Source organism: Vespula vulgaris, chromosome 20 (genome assembly GCF_905475345.1).
Source record: "Vespula vulgaris chromosome 20, iyVesVulg1.1, whole genome shotgun sequence".
Lineage (NCBI taxonomy): Eukaryota > Metazoa > Arthropoda > Insecta > Hymenoptera > Vespidae > Vespula > Vespula vulgaris.
Window position 1 is genome coordinate 4,012,355 of NC_066605.1, and position 26,149 is coordinate 4,038,503.

At 27.1% G+C, this 26,149-nt stretch overlaps 1 long non-coding RNA gene across 2 annotated transcripts in view; it reads left to right on the top strand.

The window, feature by feature from the left end:
• The first annotated feature begins 362 nt into the window (after positions 1 to 362).
• Positions 363 to 26,149, top strand: part of LOC127071159 (uncharacterized) — an 85,375-nt gene continuing 59,588 nt past the window's right edge. The window contains exons 1-3 of one of the 2 annotated variants that reach the window (XR_007784918.1): positions 363 to 2,689; positions 17,142 to 17,428; positions 21,033 to 24,167. This is a non-coding gene — a long non-coding RNA (uncharacterized LOC127071159). Of the gene's footprint in view, positions 2,690 to 11,679; positions 13,305 to 17,141; positions 17,429 to 21,032; positions 24,168 to 26,149 lie in introns of those variants that run through there. The other variant, XR_007784917.1, reaches the window with a different exon arrangement.

Consider the following 26,149-nt stretch of genomic DNA (forward strand, 5'->3'; position numbering starts at 1 on the left):
CGTTAACGTTACGACTTTTGATAAAAGATTTCAATACTTCGGATAATAGTTAAAATGCCTTTCAACTGGCCGTAGATAACAAAGCTCTTCACAAATGTATCAACGTAAGATGTAATACCACTGACAAAGAAATTCACTAATTATAGTCGACTATTGTCATTTTTCAATGCAAGATGTAAGTCGTATTTGCATTGATAGGCAGATGAATACGTATATGATAATGTTTTTTTATAAACCCTGAGTTACTCATTTCTGATACAGATGGAGATATATACAGATATCTATACATATTATATATTATATATTATATATATATAAATATATATACAGAGAGAGAAACAGAGAGAGAGAGAAAGAAAAAGGGTAAAGGAATCGAGAATTTGAATCAAACAAAGAACGATATCGAGATTAAATTGAAAAGAAACTTTGTTAGCTCTTGACAAAAAGGCATTCGATAAGGAAGCATTAGCCGTCCAAAGTACAATTATATCAAAAACCCATTCAAACTAAAGAAGATTACATATGTATCTGATTATGATACCTTATATTTCTTATTATTCATATAAAAGAAAAGAAAAAGAAAAAAAAACAGTTATGAAGAATAAGAAAGAAATCTCATCTTTATTTCCCAATATCTTCAATTATGATAGATTTCTAAATACAATAAGGATAATAATAACAATAATAACAACAACAAAAATATGAAGAAGAAGAAGAAGAAGAAGAATGAAGTATCTTGGTATATTCAATTTTGCTTTCTTGTTCTTATGTAGTATATGTATCTAGTACAATGTAAATTTTAATGTGGGATTTCAATTAAACGTGTCATTTAATGCGTATTATGATTAATATGCATTATTCATACACATATGAATGTATGTGTATTTAAATGAATATCGAATTTATACCTCGTTGAAAAATTATATTTACAATATTGAAATAAGGGTGTCACGATCAGGTACACGCATCACGTTCGATCGTCGACGATCTTTCTATATATAAAATATATCGATACCAAACGATATTACATTTGTTAAAATGCATATACGTATTACGTACATACGCGTACACGTGCATACAGAAAAATTAAGAATAAAATAGCAAAATACAGCGAGAAAGAGAGAGAGAGAGATGAAAGTTCATTGTTTTCGAGGAAGGACGTCTGTCCTAACGAACGAAGTTTTCGATGAGGTCTCGTATTTTTCTATTCCTGTTGCTTTCTTTTATTTTTTGATTTTGATTAATTGACTAATTAAATTATAAAAATTTTAATATATATATATATATATTACACTGAAAGAAAAAGAGAATGTTTATACCATTTATTAGCTGACGTATACAAAGCAAATCTTATTACAATGTTTATTTGTTTCTATATAAGCTGAAATATCTAAATACACTTTACGTTATTTACTTTCTGTCGAATATCGTATGAGATCAGTCTTTCGGCAACCACCGAGCTGGAAAATTGGAAATAAACTCTAATACAATCTTTTATTCGTTTGTCGTTAACGTTACGACTTTTGATAAAAGATTTCAATACTTCGGTTATTAGTTAAAATGCCTTTCAACTGGCCGTAGATAACAAAGCTCTTCACAACTGTATCAACGTAAGATGGAATACCACTGATTAAGAAATTCACTGATTATAGTCGACTATTGTCATTTTTCGATGCAAGATGTGGGTCGTATTTGCATTGATAGGCAGATGAATACGTATATGATAATGTTTTTTTATAAACCCTGAGTTACTCATTTCTGATACAGATTTAGATATATACAGATATCTATATATATTATATATTATATATTATATATATATAAATATATATACAGAGAGAGAAAGAGAGAGAGAGAGAAAGAAAAAGGGTAAAGGAATCGAGAATTTGAATAAAACAAAGAACGATATCGAGATTAAATTGAAAAGAAACTTTGTTAGCTCTTGACAAAAAGGCATTCCATAAGGAAGCATTAGCCCTCCAAAGTACAATTATATCAAAGACCTATTCAAATGAAAGACGATTACATAGGTATCCTATTATGATACCTTATACTTCTTATTATTCATATAAAAGAAAAGAAGAAAAAAAAAACAGTTAAGAAGATTAAGAAGGAAATTTCATGTTTATTTCCCAATATCTTCAATTATGATTGATTTATAAAGACAATAAGAATAATAATAACAATAATAATAACAACAGTAATATGAAAAAGAAGAAGAAGAACAAAGTATCTTGGTATATTCAATTTTGCTTTCTTGTTCTTATGTGGTATATGTAGCTAGTACCATGTAAATTTTAATGTGGGATTTCAATTAAACGTGTCATTTAATGCGTATTATGATTAATATGCATTATTCATACACATATGAATGTATGTGTATTTAAATGAATATCGAATTTATACCTCGTTGAAAAATTAAATTTACAATATTGAAATAAGGGTGTCATGATCAGGTACACGCATCACGTTCGATCGTCGACGATCTTTCTATATATAAAATATATCGATACCAAACGATATTACATTTGTTAAAATGCATATGCGTATTACGTACATACGCGTACACGTGCATACAGAAAAATTAAGAATAAAATAGCAAAATATAGCGAGAAAGAGAGAGAGAGAGATGAAAGTTCATTGTTTTCGAGGAAGGACGTCTGTCCTAACGAACGAAGTTTTCGATGAGGTCTCGTGTTTTTCTATTCCTGTTGCTTTCTTTTCTTTTTTTGATTTCGATTAATTAACTAATTAAATTATAAAAATTTAAATATATATATATATATGTATATATATATATAATATTATTACCCTGAAAGAAAAAGAGAATGTTTATAGCATTTACTAGCGGACGTATACAAAGCAAATCTTATTACAATGTTTATATGTTTCTATATATGCTGAAGTATCTAAATACACCTTATCTTATTTACTTTTGGTCGAATATCGTATGAGATCAGTCTTTTCGCAACCACCGAGTTGGAAACTTGAAAGATCCCCTTTAAACATACGTTTGTAAATAGATAGATATGTATATATGTACATATGTACATAACTAGATACATAATATACACACCCACACACACATACACAAAGTATATAGTAGTCTTTCTCTTGGGTATTGCTTGAGATTTTCTTATATTGTATGGACAGTAACGAGCAACCTTTGTTCTGCAACGAGCCGAAATTAAATATCTGATATTGTTATTGATACATTATGAACTAAAAATGTTTAAATTGATTAAAAAGAAATTAATACTTGGTAGAAAAAGAAAAAATTACACATTATTGAAGGGTATTTGTTATTTTCGGCATCAATTTACAATGAAATGTTTTCTATAATACCATTGATTTTTTATTAGCAATACTTTTAATGTGTACGCATAAAATGTATGTATATATATTTTTGTAATGGACCGAAATCTATTAGTTGTATATTTTTAATTAGATATATGATTCTACTTTTCGATAATAAACTTTTCATTATTATATTGGAAGACACAATGGAAGATATTGAATTAAACTCTAATGCAATCTTTTATTCGTTTGTTGTTAATGTTAAGACTTTTGATAAAAGATTTCAGTACTTCGGTTAATAGTTAAAATGCCTTTCAACTGGCCGTAGATAACAAAGCTCTTCACAAATGTATCAACGTAAGATGTAATACCACTGATTAAGAAATTCACTAATTATAGTCGACTATTGTCATTCTTCGATGCAAGGTGTAAGTCGTATTTGCATTGATACGCAGATGAATACGTATATTATAATGTTTTTTTTATAAACCCTGAGTTACTCATTTCTGATACAGATTGAGATATGTACAGATATATATATATATATATTATATATTATATATTATATATTATGTATATATAAATACAGAGAGAGAGAGAGTGAGAGAGAAAGAGGAAGGGTAAACGAATCGAGAATTTTGAATAAAACATAGAACGATATCGAGATTAAATTGAAAGGAAACTTTGTTAGCTTCTTGACAAAAAGGCACTCTATAAGAGAAACATCAGCCATCCAAAGTACAATTATATCAAAAACCCATTCAAATTAAAGAAGATTACATATATATCTGGTTATGATACCTTATATTTCTTATTACTCATATAAAAGAAAAGAAAAAGAAAAAAACAACAGTTAAGAAGAATAAGAAAGAAATCTCATCTTTATTTCCCAATATCTTCAATTATGATTGATTTCTAAATACAATAAGGATAATAATTACAATAATGACAACAACAATAATATGAAGAAGAAGAAGAAGAATAAAGTATCTTGGTATATTCAATTTTGCTTTCTTGTTCTTATGTAGTATATGTATCTAGTACAATGTAAATTTTAATGTGGGATTTTATTTAAATGTGTCATTTAATGCGTATTATGATTAATATGCATTATTCATACACATATCAATGTATGTGTATTTAAATGAATATAGAATTCATACCTCGTTGACAAATTAAATTTACAATATTGAAATAAGGGTGTCACGATCAGGTACACGCATCACGTTCGATCGTCGACGATCTTTCTATATATAAAATATATCGATACCAAACGATATTACATTTGTTGAAAGGCATATACGTATTACGTACATACGCGTACACGTGCATACAGAAAAATTAAGAAAAAAATAGCAAAATAGAGCGAGGAAGAGAGAGAGAGAGAGAGATGAAAGTTCATTGTTTACGAGGAAGGACGTCTGTCCTAACAAACGGAGTTTTCGATGAGGTCTCGTATTTTTCTATTCCTGTTGCTTTCTTTTATTTTTTGATTTTGATTAATTAACTAATTAAATTATAAAAATTTTAATATATATATATATATATATATATATATATATATATATAATATTATTACACTGAAAGAAAAAGAGAATGTTTATACCATTTACTAGCTGACGTATACAAAGCAAATCTTATTACAATGTTTATAAGTTTCTATATAAGCTGAAATATCTAAATACAACTTATCTAATTTACTTTTGGTCGAATATCGTATTATATCAGTCTTTTCGCAACCACCGAGTTGGAAACTTGAAAGATCCCGTTTAAACATACGTTTGTAAATAGATAGATATGTATATATGTACATATGTACATAACTAGACACAATATACACACCCACACACTCATACACAAAGTATATAGTAGTCTTTCTCTTGGGTATTGCTTGAGATTTTATTATATTGTATAGACAGTAACGAGCAACCTTTGTTCTGCAATGAGCCAAAATTAAATATCTGATATTGTTATTGATAGAATTCATTATGAACTAAAAATGCTTATATTGATTAAAAAAGGAATTAATGCTTGATAGAAATAGAAAAAATTACACATTATTGAAGGGTATTTGTTATTTTCGGCATCAATTTGCAATGAAATGTTTTCTATAATTCCATTGATTTTTTATTAGCAATACTTTTAATGTGTACGCATAAATGTATGTATATATATTTTTGTAATGGAACGAAATCTATTAGTTGTTTATTTTTAATTAGATATATAATTCTACTTCTCGTTAATAAACTTTACATTATTATATTGGAAGATACATTGGAAGATATTGAAATAAACTCTAATACAATCTTTTATTCGTTTCTCGTTAAAGTTACGAGTTTTGATAAATGATTTCGATACTTCGGTTAATAGTTAAAATGCGTTTCAACTGGCCGTAGATAACAAAGCTCTTCACAAATGTATCAACGTAAGATGTAATACCAGTGATTAAGAAATTCACTAATTAGAGTCGACTAATGTCATTTTTCGATGCAAAATGTAAGTTGTAATTGCATTGATACGTACTTGAATACGTATATGATAATGTTTTTTTATAAACCCTGAGTTACTCATTTCTAATACAGATTCAGATATATACAGATATATATATGTATTATATATTATATATAATATGTATATATTTATACAGAGAGAGAGAGAGAGAGGGAGAGAGAGAGAGAAAGAAAGGGTAAACGAATCGAGAATTTGAATGAAACAAAGAACGATATCGAGATTAAATTGAAAAGAAACTTTGTTAGCTCTTGACAAAGAGGCATTCGATAAGGAAGCATTAGCCGTCCAAAGTACAATTATATCAAAGACCTATTCAAATGAAAGACGATTACATAGGTATCCTATTATGATACCTTATACTTCTTATTATTCATATAAAAGAAAAGAAGAAGAAAAAAAAACAGTTAAGAAGATTAAGAAAGAAATTTCATGTTTATTTCCCAATATCTTCAATTATGATTGATTTATAAAGACAATAAGAATAATAATAACAATAATAATAACAACAGTAATATGAAAAAGAAGAAGAAGAACAAAGTATCTTGGTATATTCAATTTTGCTTTCTTGTTCTTATGTGGTATATGTAGCTAGTACCATGTAAATTTTAATGTGGGATTTCAATTAAACGTGTCATTTAATGCGTATTATGATTAATATGCATTATTCATACACATATGAATGTATGTGTATTTAAATGAATATCGAATTTATACCTCGTTGAAAAATTAAATTTACAATATTGAAATAAGGGTGTCACGATCAGGTACACGCATCACGTTCGATCGTCGACGATCTTTCTGTATATAAAATATATCGATACCAAACGATATTACATTTGTTAAAATGCATATGCGTATTACGTACATACGCGTACACGTGCATACAGAAAAATTAAGAATAAAATAGCAAAATACAGCGAGAAAGAGAGAGAGAGAGATGAAAGTTCATTGTTTTCGAGGAAGGACGTCTGTCCTAACGAACGAAGTTTTCGATGAGGTCTCGTGTTTTTCTATTCCTGTTGCTTTCTTTTCTTTTTTTGATTTTGATTAATTAACTAATTAAATTATAAAAATTTAAATATATATATATATATATATATATATATATATATATATATATAATATTATTACCCTGAAAAAAAAAGAGAATGTTTATAGCATTTACTAGCGGACGTATACAAAGCAAATCTTATTATAATGTTTATATGTTTCTATATAAGCTGAAGTATCTAAATACACCTTATCTTATTTACTTTTGGTCGAATATCGTATTATATCAGTCTTTTCGCAACCACCGAGTTGGAAACTTGAAAGATCCCGTTTAAACATACGTTTGTAAATAGATAGATATGTATATATGTACATATGTACATAACTAGACACAATATACACACCCACACACTCATACACAAAGTATATAGTAGTCTTTCTCTTGTGTATTGCTTGAGATTTTATTATATTGTATAGACAGTAACGAGCAACCTTTGTTCTGCAATGAGCCAAAATTAAATATCTGATATTGTTATTGATAGAATTCATTATGAACTAAAAATGCTTATATTGTTTAAAAAAGGAATTAATGCTTGATAGAAAAAGAAAAAATTACACATTATTGAAGGGTATTTGTTATTTTCGGCATCAATTTACAATGAAATGTTTTCTATAATTCCATTGATTTTTTATTAGCAATACTTTTAATGTGTACGCATAAATGTATGTATATATATTTTTGTAATGGAACGAAATCTATTAGTTGTTTATTTTTAATTAGATATATGATTCTACTTCTCGTTAACAAACTTTACATTATTATATTGGAAGATACATTGGAAGATATTGAAATAAACTCTAATACAATCTTTTATTCGTTTGTCGTTAAAGTTACGAGTTTTGATAAATGATTTCGATACTTCGGTTAATAGTTAAAATGCGTTTCAACTGGCCGTAGATAACAAAGCTCTTCACAAATGTATGAACGTAAGATGTAATACCAGTGATTAAGAAATTCACTAATTAGAGTCGACTATGGTCATTTTTCGATGCAAAATGTAAGTTGTAATTGCATTGATAAGTACCTGAATACGTATATGATAATGTTTTTTTATAAACCCTGAGTTACTCATTTCTAATACAGATTCAGATATATACAGATATATATATGTATTATATATTATATATAATATGTATATATTTATACAGAGAGAGAGAGAGAGAGGGAGAGAGAGAGAGAAAGAAAGGGTAAACGAATCGAGAATTTGAATGAAACAAAGAACGATATCGAGATTAAATTGAAAAGAAACTTTGTTAGCTCTTGACAAAGAGGCATTCGATAAGGAAGCATTAGCCGTCCAAAGTACAATTATATCAAAGACCTATTCAAATGAAAGACGATTACATAGGTATCCTATTATGATACCTTATACTTCTTATTATTCATATAAAATAAAAGAAAAAGAAAAAAAAAACAGTTATGAAGAATAAGAAAGAAATCTCATCTTTATTTCCCAATATCTTCAATTATGATAGATTTCTAAATACAATAAGGATAATAATAACAATAATAACAACAACAAAAATATGAAGAAGAAGAAGAAGAAGAAGAATAAAGTATCTTGGTATATTCAATTTTGCTTTCTTGTTCTTATGTAGTATATGTATCTAGTACAATGTAAATTTTAATGTGGGATTTCAATTAAACGTGTCATTTAATGCGTATTATGATTAATATGCATTATTCATACACATATGAATGTATGTGTATTTAAATGAATATCGAATTTATACCTCGTTGAAAAATTAAATTTACAATATTGAAATAAGGGTGTCATGATCAGGTACACGCATCACGTTCGATCGTCGACGATCTTTCTATATATAAAATATATCGATACCAAACGATATTACATTTGTTAAAATGCATATGCGTATTACGTACATACGCGTACACGTGCATACAGAAAAATTAAGAATAAAATAGCAAAATACAGCGAGAAAGAGAGAGAGAGAGATGAAAGTTCATTGTTTTCGAGGAAGGACGTCTGTCCTAACGAACGAAGTTTTCGATGAGGTCTCGTATTTTTCTATTCCTGTTGCTTTCTTTTATTTTTTGATTTTGATTAATTGACTAATTAAATTATAAAAATTTTAATATATATATATATATATATATATATATATATATATATAATATTATCACACTGAAAGAAAAAGAGAATGTTTATACCATTTACTAGCTGACGTATACAAAGCAAATCTTATTACAATGTTTATATGTTTCTATATAAGCTGAAATATCTAAATACAACTTATGTTATTTACTTTCTATCGAATATCGTATGAGATCAGTCTTTCGGCAACCACCGAGGTGGAATGTTGGAGGATCCCATATAAACATACATTTGTAAATAGATACATATGTATATATGTACATATGTACATAACTAGATACATAATATACACACCCACACACACATACACAAAGTATATAGTAGGCTTTCTCTTGGGTATTGCTTGAGATTTTCTTATATTGTATGGACAGTAACGAACAACCTTTGTTCTGCAATGAGCCAAAATTAAATATCTGATATTGTTATTGATACATTATGAAGTAAAAATGTTTAAATTGATTAAAAAGAAATTAATACTTGGTAGAAAAAGAAAAAATTACACATTATTGAAGGGTATTTGTTATTTTCGGCATCAATTTACAATGAAATGTTTTCTATAATCCTATTGATTTTTTATTAGCAATACTTTTAATGTGTACGCATAAATGTATGTATATATATTTTTGTAATGGAACGAAATCTATTAGTTGTTTATTTTTAATTAGATATATGATTCTACTTCTCGTTAATAAACTTTACATTATTATATTGGAAGATAGAATGGAAGATATCGAATTAAACTCTAACACAATCTTTTATTCGTTTGTCGTTAACGTTAAGACTTTTGATAAAAGATTTCAATACTTCGGTTATTAGTTAAAATGCCTTTCAGCTGGCCGTAGATAACAAAGCTCTTCACAACTGTATCAACGTAAGATGGAATACCACTGATTAAGAAATTCACTGATTATAGTCGACTATTGTCATTTTTCGATGCAAGATGTGGGTCGTATTTGCATTGATAGGCAGATGAATACGTATATGATAATGTTTTTTTATTAACCCTGAGTTACTCATTTCTTATACAGATTGAGATATATACAGATATCTATATATATTATATATTATATATTATATATATATAAATATATATACAGAGAGAGAAAGAGAGAGAGAGAGAAAGAAAAAGGGTAAAGGAATCGAGAATTTGAATAAAACAAAGAACGATATCGAGATTAAATTGAAAAGAAACTTTGTTAGCTCTTGACAAAAAGGCATTCGATAAGGAAGCATTAGCCGTCCAAAGTACAATTATATCAAAAACCCATTCAAACTAAAGAAGATTACATATGTATCTGATTATGATACCTTATATTTCTTATTATTCATATAAAAGAAAAGGAAAAGAAAAAAAAACAGTTAAGAAAAATAAGAAAGAAATCTCATCTTTATTTCCCAATATTTTCAAATATGATTGATTTCTAAATACAATAAGGATAATAATAACAATAATAACAACAACAATAATATGAAGAAGAAGAAGAAGAAGAATAAAGTATCTTGGTATATTCAATTTTGCTTTCTTGTTCTTATGTAGTATATGTATATAGTACAATGTAAATTTTAATGTGGGATTTCATTTGAACGTGTCATTTAATGCGTATTATGATTAATATGCATTATTCATACACATATGAATGTATGTGTATTTAAATGAATATCGAATTTATACCTCTATGACAAATTAAATTTACAATATTGAAATAAGGGTGTCACGATCAGGTACACGCATCACGATCGATCGTCGACGATCTTTCTATATATAAAATATATCGATACCAAACGATATTACATTTGTTAAAATGCATATACGTATTACGTACATACGCGTACACGTGCATACAGAAAAATTAAGAATAAAATAGCAAAATACAGCGAGAAAGAGAGAGAGAGAGATGAAAGTTCATTGTTTTCGAGGAAGGACGTCTGTCCTAACAAACGGAGTTTTCGATGAGGTCTCGTATTTTTCTATTCCTGTTGCTTTCTTTTATTTTTTGATTTTGATTAATTAACTAATTAAATTATAAAAATTTTAATATATATATATATATATATATATATATATATATATATATATATAATATTATTACCCTGAAAGAAAAAGAGAATGTTTATAGCATTTACTAGCGGACGTATACAAAGCAAATCTTATTACAATGTTTATATGTTTCTATATAAGCTGAAGTATCTAAATACACCTTATCTTATTTACTTTTGGTCGAATATCGTATTATATCAGTCTTTCGGCAACCACCGAGTTGGAAACTTGAAAGATCCCGTTTAAACATACGTTTGTAAATAGATAGATATGTATATATGTACATATGTACATAACTAGACACAATATACACACCCACACACTCATACACAAAGTATATAGTAGTCTTTCTCTTGGGTATTGCTTGAGATTTTATTATATTGTATAGACAGTAACGAGCAACCTTTGTTCTGCAATGAGCCAAAATTAAATATCTGATATTGTTATTGATAGAATTCATTATGAACTAAAAATGCTTATATTGTTTAAAAAAGGAATTAATGCTTGATAGAAAAAGAAAAAATTACACATTATTGAAGGGTATTTGTTATTTTCGGCATCTATTTACAATGAAATGTTTTCTATAATTCCATTGATTTTTTATTAGCAATACTTTTAATGTGTATGCATAAATGTATGTATATATATTTTTGTAATGGAACGAAATCTATTAGTTGTTTATTTTTAATTAGATATATGATTCTACTTCTCGTTAATAAACTTTACATTATTATATTGGAAGATACATTGGAAGATATTGAAATAAACTCTAATACAATCTTTTATTCGTTTGTCGTTAAAGTTACGAGTTTTGATAAATGATTTCGATACTTCGGTTAATAGTTAAAATGCGTTTCAACTGGCCGTAGATAACAAAGCTCTTCACAAATGTATGAACGTAAGATGTAATACCAGTGATTAAGAAATTCACTAATTAGAGTCGACTATTGTCATTTTTCGATGCAAAATGTAAGTTGTAATTGCATTGATACGTACCTGAATACGTATATGATAATGTTTTTTTATAAACCCTGAGTTACTCATTTCTAATACAGATTCAGATATATACAGATATATATATGTATTATATATTATATATAATATGTATATATATATACAGAGTGAGAGGGAGAGAGAGGGAGAGAGAGAGAGAAAGAAAGGGTAAACGAATCGAGAATTTGAATGAAACAAAGAACGATATCGAGATTAAATTGAAAAGAAACTTTGTTAGCTCTTGACAAAGAGGCATTCGATAAGGAAGCATTAGCCGTCCAAAGTACAATTATATCAAAGACCTATTCAAATGAAAGACGATTACATAGGTATCCTATTATGATACCTTATACTTCTTATTATTCATATAAAATAAAAGAAAAAGAAAAAAAAAACAGTTATGAAGAATAAGAAAGAAATCTCATCTTTATTTCCCAATATCTTCAATTATGATAGATTTCTAAATACAATAAGGATAATAATAACAATAATAACAACAACAAAAATATGAAGAAGAAGAAGAAGAAGAAGAATAAAGTATCTTGGTATATTCAATTTTGCTTTCTTGTTCTTATGTAGTATATGTATCTAGTACAATGTAAATTTTAATGTGGGATTTCAATTAAACGTGTCATTTAATGCGTATTATGATTAATATGCATTATTCATACACATATGAATGTATGTGTATTTAAATGAATATCGAATTTATACCTCGTTGAAAAATTAAATTTACAATATTGAAATAAGGGTGTCATGATCAGGTACACGCATCACGTTCGATCGTCGACGATCTTTCTATATATAAAATATATCGATACCAAACGATATTACATTTGTTAAAATGCATATGCGTATTACGTACATACGCGTACACGTGCATACAGAAAAATTAAGAATAAAATAGCAAAATACAGCGAGAAAGAGAGAGAGAGAGATGAAAGTTCATTGTTTTCGAGGAAGGACGTCTGTCCTAACGAACGAAGTTTTCGATGAGGTCTCGTATTTTTCTATTCCTGTTGCTTTCTTTTATTTTTTGATTTTGATTAATTGACTAATTAAATTATAAAAATTTTAATATATATATATATATATATATATATATATATATATATATATAATATTATCACACTGAAAGAAAAAGAGAATGTTTATACCATTTACTAGCTGACGTATACAAAGCAAATCTTATTACAATGTTTATATGTTTCTATATAAGCTGAAATATCTAAATACAACTTATGTTATTTACTTTCTATCGAATATCGTATGAGATCAGTCTTTCGGCAACCACCGAGGTGGAATGTTGGAGGATCCCATATAAACATACATTTGTAAATAGATACATATGTATATATGTACATATGTACATAACTAGATACATAATATACACACCCACACACACATACACAAAGTATATAGTAGTCTTTCTCTTGGGTATTGCTTGAGATTTTCTTATATTGTATGGACAGTAACGAACAACCTTTGTTCTGCAATGAGCCAAAATTAAATATCTGATATTGTTATTGATACATTATGAAGTAAAAATGTTTAAATTGATTAAAAAGAAATTAATACTTGGTAGAAAAAGAAAAAATTACACATTATTGAAGGGTATTTGTTATTTTCGGCATCAATTTACAATGAAATGTTTTCTATAATCCTATTGATTTTTTATTAGCAATACTTTTAATGTGTACGCATAAATGTATGTATATATATTTTTGTAATGGAACGAAATCTATTAGTTGTTTATTTTTAATTAGATATATGATTCTACTTCTCGTTAATAAACTTTACATTATTATATTGGAAGATAGAATGGAAGATATCGAATTAAACTCTAACACAATCTTTTATTCGTTTGTCGTTAACGTTAAGACTTTTGATAAAAGATTTCAATACTTCGGTTATTAGTTAAAATGCCTTTCAACTGGCCGTAGATAACAAAGCTCTTCACAACTGTATCAACGTAAGATGGAATACCACTGATTAAGAAATTCACTGATTATAGTCGACTATTGTCATTTTTCGATGCAAGATGTGGGTCGTATTTGCATTGATAGGCAGATGAATACGTATATGATAATGTTTTTTTATTAACCCTGAGTTACTCATTTCTTATACATATTGAGATATATACAGATATCTATATATATTATATATTATATATTATATATATATAAATATATATACAGAGAGAGAAAGAGAGAGAGAGAGAAAGAAAAAGGGTAAAGGAATCGAGAATTTGAATAAAACAAAGAACGATATCGAGATTAAATTGAAAAGAAACTTTGTTAGCTCTTGACAAAAAGGCATTCGATAAGGAACCATTAGCCGTCCAAAGTACAATTATATCAAAAACCCATTCAAACTAAAGAAGATTACATATGTATCTGATTATGATACCTTATATTTCTTATTATTCATATAAAAGAAAAGAAAAAGAAAAAAAAACAGTTAAGAAAAATAAGAAAGAAATCTCATCTTTATTTCCCAATATTTTCAAATATGATTGATTTCTAAATACAATAAGGATAATAATAACAATAATAACAACAACAATAATATGAAGAAGAAGAAGAAGAAGAATAAAGTATCTTGGTATATTCAATTTTGCTTTCTTGTTCTTATGTAGTATATGTATCTAGTACAATGTAAATTTTAATGTGGGATTTCATTTGAACGTGTCATTTAATGCGTATTATGATTAATATGTATTATTCATACACATATGAATGTATGTATATTTAAATGAATATAGAATTTATACCTCTATGACAAATTAAATTTACAATATTGAAATAAGGGTGTCACGATCAGGTACACGCATCACGATCGATCGTCGACGATCTTTCTATATATAAAATATATCGATACCAAACGATATTACATTTGTTAAAAGGCATATACGTATTACGTACATACGCGTACACGTGCATACAGAAAAATTAAGAAAAGAATAGCAAAATATAGCGAGGAAGAGAGAGAGAGAGAGATGAAAGTTCATTGTTTACGAGGAAGGACGTCTGTCCTAACAAACGGAGTTTTCGATGAGGTCTCGTATTTTTCTATTCCTGTTGCTTTCTTTTATTTTTTGATTTTGATTATTTAACTAATTAAATTATAAAAATTTTAATATATATATATATGTATATATATATATATATATATATATATATAATATTATCACACTGAAAGAAAAAGAGAATGTTTATAGCATTTACTAGCGGACGTATACAAAGCAAATCTTATTACAATGTTTATATGTTTCTATATAAGCTGAAGTATCTAAATACACCTTATCTTATTTACTTTTGGTCGAATATCGTATTATATCAGTCTTTCGGCAACCACCGAGTTGGAAACTTGAAAGATCCCGTTTAAACATACGTTTGTAAATAGATAGATATGTATATATGTACATATGTACATAACTAGACACAATATACACACCCACACACTCATACACAAAGTATATAGCAGTCTTTCTCTTGGGTATTGCTTGAGATTTTATTATATTGTATAGACAGTAACGAGCAACCTTTGTTCTGCAATGAGCCAAAATTAAATATCTGATATTGTTATTGATAGAATTCATTATGAACTAAAAATGCTTATATTGTTTAAAAAAGGAATTAATGCTTGATAGAAAAAGAAAAAATTACACATTATTGAAGGGTATTTGTTATTTTCGGCATCAATTTACAATGAAATGTTTTCTATAATCCTATTGATTTTTTATTAGCAATACTTTTAATGTGTACGCATAAATGTATGTATATATATTTTTGTAATGGAACGAAATCTATTAGTTGTTTATTTTTAATTAGATATATGATTCTACTTCTCGTTAATAAACTTTACATTATTATATTGGAAGATAGAATGGAAGATATCGAATTAAACTCTAACACAATCTTTTATTCGTTTGTCGTTAACGTTAAGACTTTTGATAAAAGATTTCAATACTTCGGTTATTAGTTAAAATGCCTTTCAACTGGCCGTAGATAACAAAGCTCTTCACAACTGTATCAACGTAAGATGGAATACCACTGATTAAGAAATTCACTGATTATAGTCGACTATTGTCATTTTTCGATGCAAGATGTGGGTCGTATTTGCATTGATAGGCAGATGAATACGTATATGATAATGTTTTTTTATTAACCCTGAGTTACTCATTTCTTATACAGATTGAGATATATACAGATATCTATATATATTATATATTATATATTATATATATATAAATATATATACAGAGAGAGAAAGAGAGAGAGAGAGAAAGAAAAAGGGTAAAGGAATCGAGAATTTGAATAAAACAAAGAACGATATCGAGATTAAATTGAAAAGAAACTTTGTTAGCTCTTGACAAAAAGGCATTCGATAAGGAAGCATTAGCCGTCCAAAGTACAATTATATCAAAAACCCATTCAAACTAAAGAAGATTACATATGTATCTGATTATGATACCTTATATTTCTTATTATTCATATAAAAGAAAAGAAAAAGAAAAAAAAACAGTTAAGAAAAATAAGAAAGAAATCTCATCTTTATTTCCCAATATTTTCAAATATGATTGATTTCTAAATACAATAAGGATAATAATAACAATAATAACAACAACAATAATATGAAGAAGAAGAAGAAGAAGAACAAAGTATCTTGGTATATTCAATTTTGCTTTCTTGTTCTTATGTGGTATATGTAGCTAGTACAATGTAAATTTTAATGTGGGATTTCAATTAAACGTGTCATTTAATGCGTATTATGATTAATATGCATTATTCATACACATATGAATGTATGTGTATTTAAATGAATATCGAATTTATACCTCGTTGAAAAATTAAATTTACAATATTGAAATAAGGGTGTCACGATCAGGTACACGCATCACGTTCGATCGTCGACGATCTTTCTATATATAAAATATATCGATACCAAACGATATTACATTTGTTAAAAGGCATATACGTATTACGTACATACGCGTACTCGTGCATACAGAAAAATTAAGAAAAAAATAGCAAAACAGAGCGAGGAAGAGAGAGAGAGAGAGAGAGAGAGAGAGAGAGAGAGAGAGAGAGATGAAAGTACATTGTTTTCTAACAAACGGAGTTTTCGATGAGGTCTCGTATTTTTCTATTCCTGTTGCTTTCTTTTATTTTTTGATTTTGATTAATTAACTAATTAAATTATAAAAATTTTAATATATATATATATATATATATATATATAATATTATTACACTGAAAGAAAAAGAGAATGTTTATAGCATTTACTAGCTGACGTATACAAAGCAAATCTTATTACAATGTTTATATGTTTCTATATAAGCTGAAATATCTAAATACAACTTATGTTATTTACTTTCTGTCGAATATCGTATGAGATCAGTCTTTCGGCAACCACCGAGGTGGAATGTTGGAAGATACCATACAAACATACGTTTGTAAATAGATACATATGTACATACCTAGATACATAATATACACACCCACGCACACATACACAAAGTATATAGTAGTCTTTCCTTGGGTATTGCTTGAGATTTATTATATTGTGTAGACAGTAACGAGCAACCTTTCTTCTGCAATGAGCCAAAATTAAATATCTGATATTGTTATTGATAGAATTCATTATGAACTAAAAATGTTTAAATTGATTAACAAAGAAAGTAATACTTAATAGAAAAAGAAAAAATTACACATTATTGAAGGGTATTTGTTATTTTCGGCATCAATTTACAATGAAATGTTTTCTATAATTCCATTGATTTTTTATTAGCAATACTTTTAATGTGTACGCATAAATGTATGTATATACATTTTTGTAATGGAACGAAATCTATTAGTTGTTTATTTTGAATTAGATATATGATTCTACCTCTCGTTAATAAACTTTACATTATTATATTGGAAGATACAATGGAAGATATCGAATTAAACTCTAATACAATCTTTTATTCGTTTGTCGTTAACGTTAAGACTTTTGATAAAAGATTTCAATACTTCGGTTAAAAGTTAAAATGCCTTTCAACTGGACGTAGATAACAAAGCTCTTCACAAATGTATCAACGTAAGATGTAATACCACTGATTAAGAAATTCACTAATTAGAGTTGATTATAGTCATTTCTCGATGCAAAAAGTAAGTCGTAATTGCATTGATACGTACATGAATACGTATATGATAATGTTTTTTTATAAACCCTGAGTTACTCATTTCTGATACAGATTGAGATATATACAGATATATATATATATATATATATATATATATATATATATATACACATATATATATATTATATATTATATATTATATATATATATATATATATATATATATATATACAGTGAGTGAGAGAGAGAGAGAAAGAGAAAGGGTAAACGAAACGAGAATTTGAATAAAACAAAGAACGATATCGAGATTAAATTGAAAAGAAACTTTGTTAGATCTTGACAAAGAGGCACTCGATTAGGAAGCATCAGCGGTCCAAAGTACAATTATATGAAAGACCCATTCAAATGAAAGACGTTTACATAGGTATCCGATTATGATACCTTATACATCTTATTATTCATATAAAGGAAAAGAAAAAGAAAAAAAAACAGTTAAGAAGAATAAGAAAGAAAACTCATCTTTATTTCCCAATATCTTTAATTATGATTGATTTCTAAAGACAATAAGAATAATAATAACAATAATAACAGCAACAATAACAACAATAATATGAAGAAGAAGAAGAAGAATAAAGTATCTTGGTGTATTCAATTTTGCTTTCTTGTTCTGATGTGGTATATGTATCTAGTACAATGTAAATTTTAATGTGGGATTTCAATTAAACGTGTCATTTAATGCTTATTTTGATTAATATGCATTATTCATACACATATGAATGTATGTATATGTAAATGAATATAGTATTTATACCTCGTCGACAAATTAAATTTACAATATTGAAATAAGCGTGTCACGATCAGCTACACGCATCACGTTCGATCGTCGACGATCTTTCTATATATAAAATATATCGATACCAAACGATATTACATTCGTTAAAATGCATATACGTATTACGTACGTACTCGAAGACGTGCATATAGAAAAATGAAGAAAAAAATAGCAAAACACAGCGAGGAAGAGAGAGAGAGAGAGAGAGAGATGAGAGTTCATTGTTTTCGAGGAAGGACGTCTGTCCTAACGAACGTAGTTTTCGATGAGGTCTCGTATTTTTCTATTCCTGTTGCTTTCTTTTATTTTTTGATTTTGATTAATTAACTAATTAAATTATAAAAATTTTAATATATATATAATATTATTACACTGAAAGAAGAAGAGAATGTTTATACCATTTACTAGCTGACGTATACAAAGCAAATCTTATTACAATGTTTATATGTTCCTATATAAGCTGAAATATCTAAATACACCTTATGTTATCTACTTTCTGTCGAATATCGTATGAGAGCAGACTTTCGGCAACCACCGAGCTGGAAAATTGGAAATAAACTCTAATACAATCTTTTATTCGTTTGTCGTTAACGTTACGACTTTTGATAAAAGATTTCAATACTTCGGATAATAGTTAAAATGCCTTTCAACTGGCCGTAGATAACAAAGCTCTTCACAAATGTATCAACGTAAGATGTAATACCACTGACAAAGAAATTCACTAATTATAGTCGACTATTGTCATTTTTCAATGCAAGATGTAAGTCGTATTTGCATTGATAGGCAGATGAATACGTATATGATAATGTTTTTTTATAAACCCTGAGTTACTCATTTCTGATACAGATGGAGATATATACAGATATCTATATATATTATATATTATATATTATATATATATAAATATATATACAGAGAGAGAAACAGAGAGAGAGAGAAAGAAAAAGGGTAAAGGAATCGAGAATTTGAATCAAACAAAGAACGATATCGAGATTAAATTGAAAAGAAACTTTGTTAGCTCTTGACAAAAAGGCATTCGATAAGGAAGCATTAGCCGTCCAAAGTACAATTATATCAAAAACCCATTCAAACTAAAGAAGATTACATATATATCTGATTATGATACCTTATATTTCTTATTATTCATATAAAAGAAAAGAAAAAGAAAAAAAAACAGTTAAGAAAAATAAGAAAGAAATCTCATTTTTATTTCCCAATATCTTCAAATATGATTGATTTCTAAATACAATAAGGATAATAATAACAATAATAACAACAACAATAATATGAAGAAGAAGAAGAAGAAGAATAAAGTATCTTGGTATATTCAATTTTGCTTTCTTGTTCTTATGTAGTATATGTATCTATTACAATGTAAATTTTAATGTGGGATTTCATTTGAACGTGTTATTTAATGCGTATTATGATTAATATGTATTATTCATACACATATGAATGTATGTATATTTAAATGAATATAGAATTTATACCTCTATGACAAATTAAATTTACAATATTGAAATAAGGGTGTCACGATCAGGTACACGCATCACGATCGATCGTCGACGATCTTTCTATATATAAAATATATCGATACCAAACGATATTACATTTGTTAAAAGGCATATACGTATTACGTACATACGCGTACACGTGCATACAGAAAAATTAAGAAAAGAATAGCAAAATATAGCGAGGAAGAGAGAGAGAGAGAGATGAAAGTTCATTGTTTACGAGGAAGGACGTCTGTCCTAACAAACGGAGTTTTCGATGAGGTCTCGTATTTTTCTATTCCTGTTGCTTTCTTTTATTTTTTGATTTTGATTATTTAACTAATTAAATTATAAAAATTTTAATATATATATATATATATATATATATATATATATATATTACACTGAAAGAAAAAGAGAATGTTTATACCATTTATTAGCTGACGTATACAAAGCAAATCTTATTACAATGTTTATTTGTTTCTATATAAGCTGAAATATCTAAATACACTTTACGTTATTTACTTTCTGTCGAATATCGTATAAGATCAGTCTTTCGGCAACCACCGAGCTGGAAAATTGGAAATAAACTCTAATACAATCTTTTATTCGTTTGTCGTTAACGTTACGACTTTTGATAAAAGATTTCAATACTTCGGATAATAGTTAAAATGCCTTTCAACTGGCCGTAGATAACAAAGCTCTTAACAAATGTATCAACGTAAGATGTAATACCACTGACTAAGAAATTCACTAATCATAGTCGACTATTGTCATTTTTCGATGCAAGATGTAAGTCGTACTTGCATTGATAGGCAGATGAATACGTATATGATAATGTTTTTTTATTAACCCTGAGTTACTCATTTCTTATACAGATTGAGATATATACAGATATCTATATATATTATATATTATATATTATATATATATAAATATATATACAGAGAGAGAAAGAGAGAGAGAGAGAAAGAAAAAGGGTAAAGGAATCGAGAATTTGAATAAAACAAAGAACGATATCGAGATTAAATTGAAAAGAAACTTTGTTAGCTCTTGACAAAAAGGCATTCGATAAGGAAGCATTAGCCGTCCAAAGTACAATTATATCAAAAACCCATTCAAACTAAAGAAGATTACATATGTATCTGATTATGATACCTTATATTTCTTATTATTCATATAAAAGAAAAGAAAAAGAAAAAAAAACAGTTATGAAGAATAAGAAAGAAATCTCATCTTTATTTCCCAATATCTTCAATTATGATAGATTTCTAAATACAATAAGGATAATAATAACAATAATAACAACAACAAAAATATGAAGAAGAAGAAGAAGAAGAAGAATAAAGTATCTTGGTATATTCAATTTTGCTTTCTTGTTCTTATGTAGTATATGTATCTAGTACAATGTAAATTTTAATGTGGGATTTCAATTAAACGTGTCATTTAATGCGTATTATGATTAATATGCATTATTCATACACATATGAATGTATGTGTATTTAAATGAATATCGAATTTATACCTCGTTGAAAAATTAAATTTACAATATTGAAATAAGGGTGTCATGATCAGGTACACGCATCACGTTCGATCGTCGACGATCTTTCTATATATAAAATATATCGATACCAAACGATATTACATTTGTTAAAATGCATATGCGTATTACGTACATACGCGTACACGTGCATACAGAAAAATTAAGAATAAAATAGCAAAATACAGCGAGAAAGAGAGAGAGAGAGATGAAAGTTCATTGTTTTCGAGGAAGGACGTCTGTCCTAACGAACGAAGTTTTCGATGAGGTCTCGTATTTTTCTATTCCTGTTGCTTTCTTTTATTTTTTGATTTTGATTAATTGACTAATTAAATTATAAAAATTTTAATATATATATATATATATATATATATATATATAATATTATCACACTGAAAGAAAAAGAGAATGTTTATACCATTTACTAGCTGACGTATACAAAGCAAATCTTATTACAATGTTTATATGTTTCTATATAAGCTGAAATATCTAAATACAACTTATGTTATTTACTTTCTATCGAATATCGTATGAGATCAGTCTTTCGGCAACCACCGAGGTGGAATGTTGGAGGATCCCATATAAACATACATTTGTAAATAGATACATATGTATATATGTACATATGTACATAACTAGATACATAATATACACACCCACACACACATACACAAAGTATATAGTAGTCTTTCTCTTGGGTATTGCTTGAGATTTTCTTATATTGTATGGACAGTAACGAACAACCTTTGTTCTGCAATGAGCCAAAATTAAATATCTGATATTGTTATTGATACATTATGAAGTAAAAATGTTTAAATTGATTAAAAAGAAATTAATACTTTGTAGAAAAAGAAAAAATTACACATTATTGAAGGGTATTTGTTATTTTCGGCATCAATTTACAATGAAATGTTTTCTATAATCCTATTGATTTTTTATTAGCAATACTTTTAATGTGTACGCATAAATGTATGTATATATATTTTTGTAATGGAACGAAATCTATTAGTTGTTTATTTTTAATTAGATATATGATTCTACTTCTCGTTAATAAACTTTACATTATTATATTGGAAGATAGAATGGAAGATATCGAATTAAACTCTAACACAATCTTTTATTCGTTTGTCGTTAACGTTAAGACTTTTGATAAAAGATTTCAATACTTCGGTTATTAGTTAAAATGCCTTTCAACTGGCCGTAGATAACAAAGCTCTTCACAACTGTATCAACGTAAGATGGAATACCACTGATTAAGAAATTCACTGATTATAGTCGACTATTGTCATTTTTCGATGCAAGATGTGGGTCGTATTTGCATTGATAGGCAGATGAATACGTATATGATAATGTTTTTTTATTAACCCTGAGTTACTCATTTCTTATACATATTGAGATATATACAGATATCTATATATATTATATATTATATATTATATATATATAAATATATATACAGAGAGAGAAAGAGAGAGAGAGAGAAAGAAAAAGGGTAAAGGAATCGAGAATTTGAATAAAACAAAGAACGATAACGAGATTAAATTGAAAAGAAACTTTGTTAGCTCTTGACAAAAAGGCATTCGATAAGGAAGCATTAGCCGTCCAAAGTACAATTATATCAAAAACCCATTCAAACTAAAGAAGATTACATATGTATCTGATTATGATACCTTATATTTCTTATTATTCATATAAAAGAAAAGAAAAAGAAAAAAAAACAGTTAAGAAAAATAAGAAAGAAATCTCATCTTTATTTCCCAATATCTTCAATTATGATTGATTTCTAAAAACAATAAGGATAATAATAACAATAATAACAACAACAATAATATGAAGAAGAAGAAGAAGAAGAATAAAGTATCTTGGTATATTCAATTTTGCTTTCTTGTTCTTATGTAGTATATGTATCTAGTACAATGTAAATTTTAATGTGGGATTTCATTTGAACGTGTCATTTAATGCGTATTATGATTAATATGTATTATTCATACACACATGAATGTATGTATATTTAAATGAATATAGAATTTATACCTCTATGACAAATTAAATTTACAATATTGAAATAAGGGTGTCACGATCAGGTACACGCATCACGTTCGATCGTCGACGATCTTTCTATATATAAAATATATCGATACCAAACGATATTACATTTGTTAAAAGGTATATACGTATTACGTACATACGCGTACACGTGCATACAGAAAAATTAAGAAAAGAATAGCAAAATAGAGCGAGGAAGAGAGAGAGAGAGAGATGAAAGTTCATTGTTTACGAGGAAGGACGTCTGTCCTAACAAACGGAGTTTTCGATGAGGTCTCGTATTTTTCTATTCCTGTTGCTTTCTTTTATTTTTTGATTTTGATTATTTAACTAATTAAATTATAAAAATTTTAATATATATATATATATATATATATATATATATATATATAATATTATCACACTGAAAGAAAAAGAGAATGTTTATAGCATTTACTAGCGGACGTATACAAAGCAAATCTTATTACAATGGTTATATGTTTCTATATAAGCTGAAATATCTAAATACACCTTATCTTATTTACTTTTGGTCGAATATCGTATGATATCAGTCTTTCGGCAACCACCGAGTTGGAAACTTGAAAGATCCCGTATAAACATACGTTTGTAAATAGATAGATATGTATATATGTACATATGTACATAACTAGTCACAATATACACACCCACACACTCATACACAAAGTATATAGTAGTCTTTCTCTTGGGTATTGCTTGAGATTTTATTATATTGTATAGACAGTAACGAGCAACCTTTGTTCTGCAATGAGCCAAAATTAAATATCTGATATTGTTATTGATAGAATTCATTATGAACTAAAAATGCTTATATTGATTAAAAAAGGAATTAATGCTTGATAGAAAAAGAAAAAATTACACATTATTGAAGGGTATTTGTTATTTTCGGCATCAATTTACAATGAAATGTTTTCTATAATTCCATTGATTTTTTATTAGCAATACTTTTAATGTGTATGCATAAATGTATGTATATATATTTTTGTAATGGAACGAAATCTATTAGTTGTTTATTTTTAATTAGATATATGATTCTACTTCTCGTTAATAAACTTTACATTATTATATTGGAAGATACATTGGAAGATATTGAAATAAACTCTAATACAATCTTTTATTCGTTTGTCGTTAAAGTTACGAGTTTTGATAAATGATTTCGATACTTCGGTTAATAGTTAAAATGCGTTTCAACTGGCCGTAGATAACAAAGCTCTTCACAAATGTATGAACGTAAGATGTAATACCAGTGATTAAGAAATTCACTAATTAGAGTCGACTATTGTCATTTTTCGATGCAAAATGTAAGTTGTAATTGCATTGATACGTACCTGAATACGTATATGATAATGTTTTTTTATAAACCCTGAGTTACTCATTTCTAATACAGATTCAGATATATACAGATATATATATGTATTATATATTATATATAATATGTATATATATATACAGAGAGAGAGAGAGAGAGGGAGAGAGAGAGAGAAAGAAAGGGTAAACGAATCGAGAATTTGAATGAAACAAAGAACGATATCGAGATTAAATTGAAAAGAAACTTTGTTAGCTCTTGACAAAGAGGCATTCGATAAGGAAGCATTAGCCGTCCAAAGTACAATTATATCAAAGACCTATTCAAATGAAAGACGATTACATAGGTATCCTATTATGATACCTTATACTTCTTATTATTCATATAAAATAAAAGAAAAAGAAAAAAAAAAACAGTTATGAAGAATAAGAAAGAAATCTCATCTTTATTTCCCAATATCTTCAATTATGATAGATTTCTAAATACAATAAGGATAATAATAACAATAATAACAACAACAAAAATATGAAGAAGAAGAAGAAGAAGAAGAATAAAGTATCTTGGTATATTCAATTTTGCTTTCTTGTTCTTATGTAGTATATGTATCTAGTACAATGTAAATTTTAATGTGGGATTTCAATTAAACGTGTCATTTAATGCGTATTATGATTAATATGCATTATTCATACACATATGAATGTATGTGTATTTAAATGAATATCGAATTTATACCTCGTTGAAAAATTAAATTTACAATATTGAAATAAGGGTGTCATGA